The sequence below is a fragment of the Nicotiana tomentosiformis genome, chromosome 12, assembly GCF_000390325.3.
Source record: "Nicotiana tomentosiformis chromosome 12, ASM39032v3, whole genome shotgun sequence".
In the NCBI taxonomy this organism is placed as follows: domain Eukaryota; kingdom Viridiplantae; phylum Streptophyta; class Magnoliopsida; order Solanales; family Solanaceae; genus Nicotiana; species Nicotiana tomentosiformis.
In genome coordinates this window covers 44120884-44129355 of record NC_090823.1, presented here as the reverse complement: position 1 = coordinate 44129355, position 8472 = coordinate 44120884, and the positions used below count along the sequence as shown (strand labels likewise).

The window sequence follows — 8472 nt, the reverse complement described above, 5'->3', positions numbered from 1 at the left end:
AAGAAATATTGGGGAGAGGTGATCAGGCAGGACATGGCGAGGCTTCAGATTTCCGAGGACATGGCCCTTGATAGGAAAGTGTGGAGGTCTAGCATTAGGGTTGTAGGATATGGGGTAACGGAGCTCTTTACTACTCCGCACTGGGTGAGAGGCTAGTCTGACAGGGTTGTGTCCTAGAGTGCTAGTGGTTATTGTTGTGTCCACATTTCTCTTTCACTTTTCATAGTACCGGGCCTTTCTTACATGCTACTGTTATTGTTTTTCATCTATTTTATGGTACTTTTGATTATGTTATTATTTTTATGCCTTCTGCTGTTGGTACTGATATATTGTCTTTTTCGTCTGCTTGAGCCGAGGATTTATCGGAAACAGCCTCTCTACCCCTTGGGGTAGGGGTAAGGTCTGCGTATACTCTACCCTCCCCAGACCCCACTTATGGGATTTTACTGGGTTGTTGTCTCTCTCTCTCTCTCTCTCTCTCTCTCTCTCTCTCTCTCTTTCTCTCTCATCTGTCCAAGGATTGATAGACAAATTTACTTGGTACATGTTACCGAAATAACATGCATCCCATAAAATTAATCTAGATGTATACAAATTGGCCTGGACACTTATAAAAAAGTAAAAAAACAAAATCCTTCCTATCATAAAAAAATGAGAAAACAACATTTTCAAGAAGGAATCTAAGGTTCTTCAATTCCTAAAATTCTAAACTAAATAAAATAGAAAAGATAACTTTTCGAGTAGCGGTGAAAACTGTTTACGCCCCCAAATTTGCTTTAAACATCAAATTATCCCCTCAACTTTGAACATTAGACGTTATATTTATTAATTTTAAAGTTTAAACCTTTTATTTTATACGCAAACATAGTTTTTAATATATTACTAATTGGGAGCGGGATACACGCTCAACTGTGCGTACCTTAAGATTAGTTTTATTAAATGTTGCAATGGTTCTACTATTTATTGGAAGAACACGTTTTTTTGAGAACATAAATAGCAATAACATAAATGGGGGAAAATAGGGGAAAATGCAAAAAAAATAAAAAAAGATAAATAGCCATACTCATCGATGGGAGGTGCCATGTCAGCAATTGTTGACCCTCTTGTGTGTGTATATATATATATATATTGTAACGCCCTAACCTTGGGGTGCGCGACCGGCGCTCAACCGAGATAACCCGACCAAGCAAGCGTGTACAATGCCTACCCAAACTCACACATGAATAAAGAGAAGATATGTTTCATTATTTAGACAATGGAAAGGTTACAGGAACAATCCAAATTTCATTACCATTAGAACTTTATTCAAGATTTCCCAAAATGTTACATTTCATATTCATAGTTTAGAAGTGGAAATATATGATACAAATACAACATTGCTAATTTGACTTCCCAAAATAAAGGTACCACCCATGCTATGTTTACGGAGCCTCTAATAGATACAAAAGAGTAGTATGATGGTGTCGGCAACAAGGCTCTGTCTATACCTCTAAATAATATACATAGAGGATAGGAGCTACATGACTCCGAAATGAAGTGGGACTCACCAAGTCAGCTGAGAAAAGGGTGTACTAGTATCACTGATCAATACCGCCTATTGTGGAACTACCTGCATCCGTTAAAGATGCAGTGCCTCCGGCAAGGAGACGTTAGTACATATGAAATAGTACTAGTATGTAAAACTAAACACCCTCTCAATAGAACGAGTAATAGTAAAATGAGAAGGAAACATGAAATCAATGAGAGCCTCAAATAGTATTAAAGTGCCAAGCTAAGAGAAAGATAAATTTCAAGTAAGTTTCAATATTTTTAGGTTGGGAGATCTTTAGTACCGATATACCAGCTTGCTTTTAGCACGGAGTCCGATCTCAACCCGATAGGCTAAGACATCTCACCCCGAGACATCCACTCATAACACCATCATGTGCACGCCATGGCATCTGATCTCAGCCTGATTGGCTAAGCCGTCTCACCACAATGCCGTGTGGGTCGACATCACATCACATCTCGTTAGCAATAATCTCATCCCATTTAAGGGAAAAAATCTAAACGCATCAATCTTATCCCATATAAGGGGAAACAATCTCATCACATCAACACGAGGATTTACCCTCAATCACTCCTACACCGGCACATGTAGTTTTAGGGTTAGGTTATTTCGACATACCTTCCTCGGTGACTAAACGATACTCCCAAAGAATTTATTATTTAAAGGATTTACAACTCATTTCGTAATCTTTCACACGTCTTTCCATTTCATTGGCACTAGTGGCCACAATAATAATATTATTCTTGGCACGTCAGCCGTATTTTATAGTTCATACTCACCCTTATAACTTTCAAGCGTTACCATGGATTATCGTCAATAAAAGAATTTCAAATAAAGACTTTAAGTACACATATGAGCAAATAAGAGTCTTAAGCACATTGAGTTTCTCTTCCACAATTAGACATACTAGCTTGCAATTGAAACATAATTTTTAAATCACAACACCTTTGGTACATTGATCATACTAGATTACATTCTCGGAGGGAATCATGATATGATAGGAATATCTAGAAAACATTATGAGTACATACATATTTCAACGCAACACTTATTTTAGAATAATCATAACTATTAGGAAGGACTCGTAACATGAGAAATAAGAAATTAAGCCAATCACAATTGCAACTTACAAGAGCATCATGGAAATCGATTCTACAAGAGGAGTTTAGCCAACATACCTCTCTTGAGATTTCTTAAATTAATACAATATTCCGAAAATCCTAGTGACTCTAATCTATTAGAAATATGACAAATTTGAACCATAATTAGGAAGATACTCGGGGTTTCAACTCATTTGAGCATTGTATCAAGTACTAGGAGTGCATTAAGGTTTCAAGGTCCTCATATGATGGATTCCTTTACCCCACAATCAATCCCCACTTCAATAGGCCGCCCACAAATAATCCACAACTTCCCTACCACCTTTATTAGTATATGCATGCATAAATAACAACTCTTATTCTCAAAACCTTCTACCATATTACATATTCCCAACCCAAATTTCGAAATTGAAGGCTAGGGCTAGAATCTTACGAGCATCTTGTGAGTTATCCTTATGAGTTCTTCCGGACTTGACCAAAGATTCATGAACAAATAGCTTAGGAATTCCTCTCCTCACTCTAGACCACTTTTCTCCCTCTAAAATATCAGTTTGGACCTTCTAAAATGACCCCTAAAGTTGTTTTATAAAAAAGGGATCGGGTTTAAAAACTAAAAAATGGACCCTCCGAAATCAACTCTGCGGTCGCAGAGTGCACCGCAGATCAGGTATGCGGCCAGCAAAATGGGCTGCAGAAACGGTCTAAAAAACTATGTTGGTTTGGTCCAGTCTGCGGTCCGCATATCAATTATGCGGCCGAAGAATGGACCACAAAATCTCCCTCCGGAAATCTTCATGCTGGTTCTGCGATGGATGTGCAGCCCGTGAAATGATTATGCGGGCGCATAGTTGAACTCAAAACAACCTCCAAATTTGCCCATTTCTCTACTTCACTCTGCGACGGATCTACGGTCCGTAGATCAGTTCTGCGGTCATATAATGGACCGCAGAAATGCCCTATTCTGCCATAATTTTTTTTCAACTCCCCAACGCTCTGTTAAACCCAAAATTATTTTTTCTACTACCCTCAAATACATTAGCCTACTTCGGCACCACGAAACACCGAGTTTTAGGTAAAATTTTACGGGGCCTTACAAATATATTAACAAGTATGCAAGTACAATAGCAAAGATAAGAGGAATGTTGATGACTTCCTAACAAAAACTAACAGGTAAAGAGGATATACAATTCATACTATATTATAAGTGGGCAGCTCCTGAGCTTAAAATAGATTATGAAAATCCTCCTATTTATAGCTTGATTCAAGGAGACAAGATCCTCAAATCAAGCTCCTCTTGAATCAGAATAAAATCATCATTAATGGGTGCATAACGGTTAGCTATAAATGTAAATATTCTCTGTAATGGCTGCCCATTGAATGTAATCCGATGATAATACTTTGAATCTTTATTATTGGCTGCTCCGTCTTCGGGATGTATCCAGCAATGATTACATGCTTGAATCCGGTGCTAGCTGTTTGTTGACTCACACTCCACTCTTCTTTAGTTCCACATGTCACTCCGTCATTCTCCTAGCTGTCGTTAACCAATTTTACCCCATACATATAGCCCCCTACTCTCCCGTGATGTAACTTAGTGTTACCGGTAAGTAGATAAGAATTTCTTTCTTGGTGAAAAAGATCTTGAACGGTCTCTAACATTTGAAAGGACGCACGTATTCTCGCAATTAATGGCCCAAACATGTTGCTCCATGATTTAGCAAATATTTTCACCGATTTTTGAGATAATCATGCTCATAATTTTTGCCATCTATAATTTCTCCAGTACTTATCATTTTGACTCTTTCCTTTCACAACTCCTTCTTCTTCAAATCTCCTTAGAGCTCTTCTGCAATATTCACTTTCTTAGTAAAACCCTTTTTCTTCATAAACATGTCTTCAGACATTGTCCCCCCCCCCCCCCCCGAAAACTTTAGACTTCTCTTGGGTGGAGTTCCAAAGAAGAACAAAACCAAGGAGGTTGACGTCGAGTCTGAACCTCCAACCATAAACACCATTATTCCACTTAATCTTAGCACGGCATCTGGCCTTCAAGAGCATAAACCACCTGCAAATTCTAAAAGTAATAGGTTCTAGCATATTCGCAGATACCCTTCTTCCATTCGTCCTTATAGCATCTTTGTTGTGAAGAAAGAATGTAATTGGGGCAGCGTTGAACTTCTCACCCCCGATGCGATTGAACGAGTTACCTACTCCAAGCCGGGGTTCATGTATGTCTACCCATACCTCTTTACTTTGAGTCCTTTCACTTTGGGAGCGGGTTAAACAATTGACCCAATAATTGTGCCACCGGTACCAAGTGTGCTTGTCATAGGTAGGCCTTTCCATATGGCGTATCATGGCCTACCTCTATCAATTATTCATTGAAATCGGGAAAACCCTAACTGTCGCAAATAAAATGAACCTCTACTCCTTAAAGATTTTCCGTGGGGGTGTACTAAACCTTAGCGAGTCTGGTCATCATGCCCTCCTCACCAGCATTGATGACAACAATGACTGTGGATGAATAGAATAGTTTGTTATCATTGCTACCAAGGACATCATCCCAACCACAACGCTAGTTTTTCCCAGATCATGGAATCATTTCTATAAGTCCTCATGTATTTGTTTCTTTTGTTCATGAAAAAACTTTCTTCTTATCTGAAATATTATTTCCTTCATTCCACCTACTTACTGGGAACCACCACAAGTTCAAGGCCTGGACCAGTGGGTGCAAAATATTCTGGATATCACTACGCTAGAATTCCGACGGTGGAAAGAGATGGCTCCCAAGTATGGGTGGAAAGCCTATAATTAGGGTAAGCAAAGATTCTTCTTTTTTTCAATTTTAACAACTATGGAACAATTTGTTAATTGTCCTTTTGTTCCACACAGGACTTCCAATGGGTTGCATCGTGTGCCCGACGTCGAGGCTTTCGATGACCCTAACTAGGCTGAATGGGTATTGTAGAGTGCCCTTAGCCAGAGCAAGGCTCACGGATCAGCTCGTACATCCAGTGAGGGCGCCTTCATCCGAAGTCACCAGTCCAAAAATAAAAAACTGAAGAGGAAGTTACCTCCTCAACTGGGACTCAGGAGAAGAGAGCGAGAAGATCATCAACTGAACCGGTCATAATGGTCATTGATGATGAAGAAGGGGCTAATGATGAAGATGCCCCTCTTCAAATAAGAAAAAGATCTTCATCAGCTCAACCGGATGCTCAGCCAGGAGAGCTTCAAAATCCACGAATAGAAGAGGTTCAAGCGCTCCAGGAGAAATGGGTTTGGTTGAAAATACGGATTGCCGCTTTTGATGGTAGGCTATAATCTTGTATTTTAGTTGCTTATTGCACTCTAATTTACTGCACTTTACTTGTGTTAGAGCTTTAATTGATAGTGTTTTATACTTATTGTGTGTTTTGTTTCTTGTAGGAGTGATTCTGAGCTAAGTATATGTTATGGAATGAATTTGAGTGATTTGGAGCTTTGAAGTCTAAGTAAAAGCCCAAGTGATTAAGTCGGGATCGTGTTCGGGGGTTCGAGGACCAAGTCTAGATGTCAAAACGTAAGAAAATCCGTACTCTGAGAAATCACCACTGCCGCGGCGCATGGGGTGCCGCGGCTGCCCATTTTCCTGTTGTCTGTCAGAAATCAACTCTTTGGATTTCCCCACTAATGCCCCACATGGCGCGTAACCCTATGCGGCGCGCCTGTGTATTTTTTACAGAGTAAATATCCTATTTTGGCTAGGAAAAGGTGATTTCGTCAGATTCCGACCTTACTTGGTATAAATACATGAAAAAATGTTATTTTCTGGACTTTTGACATATTGGAGACCTAAGGAGGCTAAGAGGAGTTGGAGAAATAAAAGCACAAGGAGTTCATCATTCAATCCTCATTCAAGACCCGAGTTTCCTTTGCTTTAAACATATTTGTGATGAATTGCTCCATATCTATTGAGTAGTTCCCTTTAGGGTTGGATGGATTTGGTGTATTTATATTTATTTGTGGATTATAACTCTAGTTTTATGTATTGAACTATTTTTGAATGATTTAATCATTGCATCTATATTCACTTGTTCATGTAATCGAGAGAGGCATAACTTTTGATATCTTTGCATTATATTGTTGGTTGAGTTCATTAATTCTTCTTAGTAATCGAAAGAGGCTAGTTGAATTATTGATTAAACCTAGTTAGGAGGATAATTGGGAGAGGTTATCCTAAAGACCAATCCACTACGCATTCTTTCATATCTTCACGTGCTTAAATTGGTTCATCTTATGAGATTAAGACTTAATCGAGAGAGGAGTTTTTGTTGAACGTTAGAACTAATAATTGAGTGAATTCGAGACACTCACTTAAACATTAGATGTGAATTATCTAGAGTTAGATCCCAAACAATTATCTTGCACCTATCCTATCAAAACCCAATCTTCTCCCATTGATAACATTCTTTGCTTATTCCTTATTTCGATAATCATTAGTCAATAACTTTAGATTCTTAGTTAATTTTAGTTATTAATCATATAAATCTCGATTGTTGATTCTCCTAGATAGCAATCAAGCTAGAAACTACGAAAATACTCTTTAACTCCAATCCTTGTGGATACGATATTATACTATACTATCTTTGACTAGCGAGCATAATTTAAGTGGTGTTCCGAGCTTGTCAAATTTTGGCGTCGTTGTCGGGGATTGGCAATCAATAGTGGTTGAAATAGTTTGTAGAGTTAATTCAGGAATTTTTCTTTTTTTTTTTATTTTATTTTTTCCTTTTTACGGTTGGTGTTCTTTGGCTGTGCGCAGGTTACAGGTTCAGAGTGGTGCATGACTAGAACTTCTACGAAGGAAGTGCTACCATACGATCCAGAAATTGAAAAACAACTGCGACAACTGAAGAAGGAAAGAAATCTCACCTAGACAACAGAAAAGGTTGGGCAATCCTCAACCAAAGAACTTATGGCTGGAAACGGTGAAGATAATGTGGATTTGGCTGCGAGAGAAGCAGTCCAACGAAGAGAACAAGTCGCACGGGATGCTGAGGAAGTAGCTATTAGAGATGCGCGGAACATCTATGAAGAAGAGAGGGGTCTTAGACTTAATCAACATCAACCCTTTCCTAGGAGACAACTTGGCGATTATGCTAAACTGGTATACAATTAAGGTTTATCAAGTGTTAGACCACCCCCTCCAATTGAAGCAAATAATTTCGAGTTAAAGCAAGGGCTGCTTCAAACCCTTTAGAATTGTTTTGTCTTCAGATGGAAGCCAAATGAAGATCCAAACACACATCTAATGGACTTTGAGGAGATTATGAACACCTTTCAATATAATGGTGTGTCACGAGATGCAGTGTACTTGAGAGCATTCCCCTTCACACTCAAAGACAATGCAAAATAGTGGCTTCGAAGCTTGTCCACTGGATCGATTAGAACATCGGAGGAGATGACCAGAAAATTCCCTGATAAATATTTCTCATCAGCTAAGACGGGCAAGTTTAGAAGAGAAATCCATAACTTCTGCCAGAAAGAGAATGAAACTGTTTTTGAAGCATGGGAGAGGTTTAAGGAGTTTGTTAGAAAGTGTCAACATAGCAGAATTGAACTCTGAATGCAACTCCAGGACTTTTGGGATAGATTGACACCGGCCTCACATAGAACATTGAGCAATACAGCTGGAGGTCCGTGGATGAAGAAGACTCCAGAGGAGATAGTCACAATTCTTGACGAGTTATCTGAAGATTCAATTCAGTATCCCTCTGAGAGTGATGAAAGAAGAAGATCAATTGGTGTTCACCAGGTTGATGCTAACACATATGTATAGGT

General features: G+C 38.9%; 1 non-coding gene across 1 annotated transcript; it reads right to left on the bottom strand.

Moving 5' to 3' along the window:
- Positions 1-8140: 8140 nt before the first annotated feature.
- Positions 8141-8247, bottom strand: LOC117280714 (small nucleolar RNA R71). The gene has a single exon (XR_004511283.1). It is a non-coding gene; the product is annotated as a small nucleolar RNA R71 (small nucleolar RNA).
- Between the last annotated feature and the right edge of the window lie 225 nt (positions 8248-8472).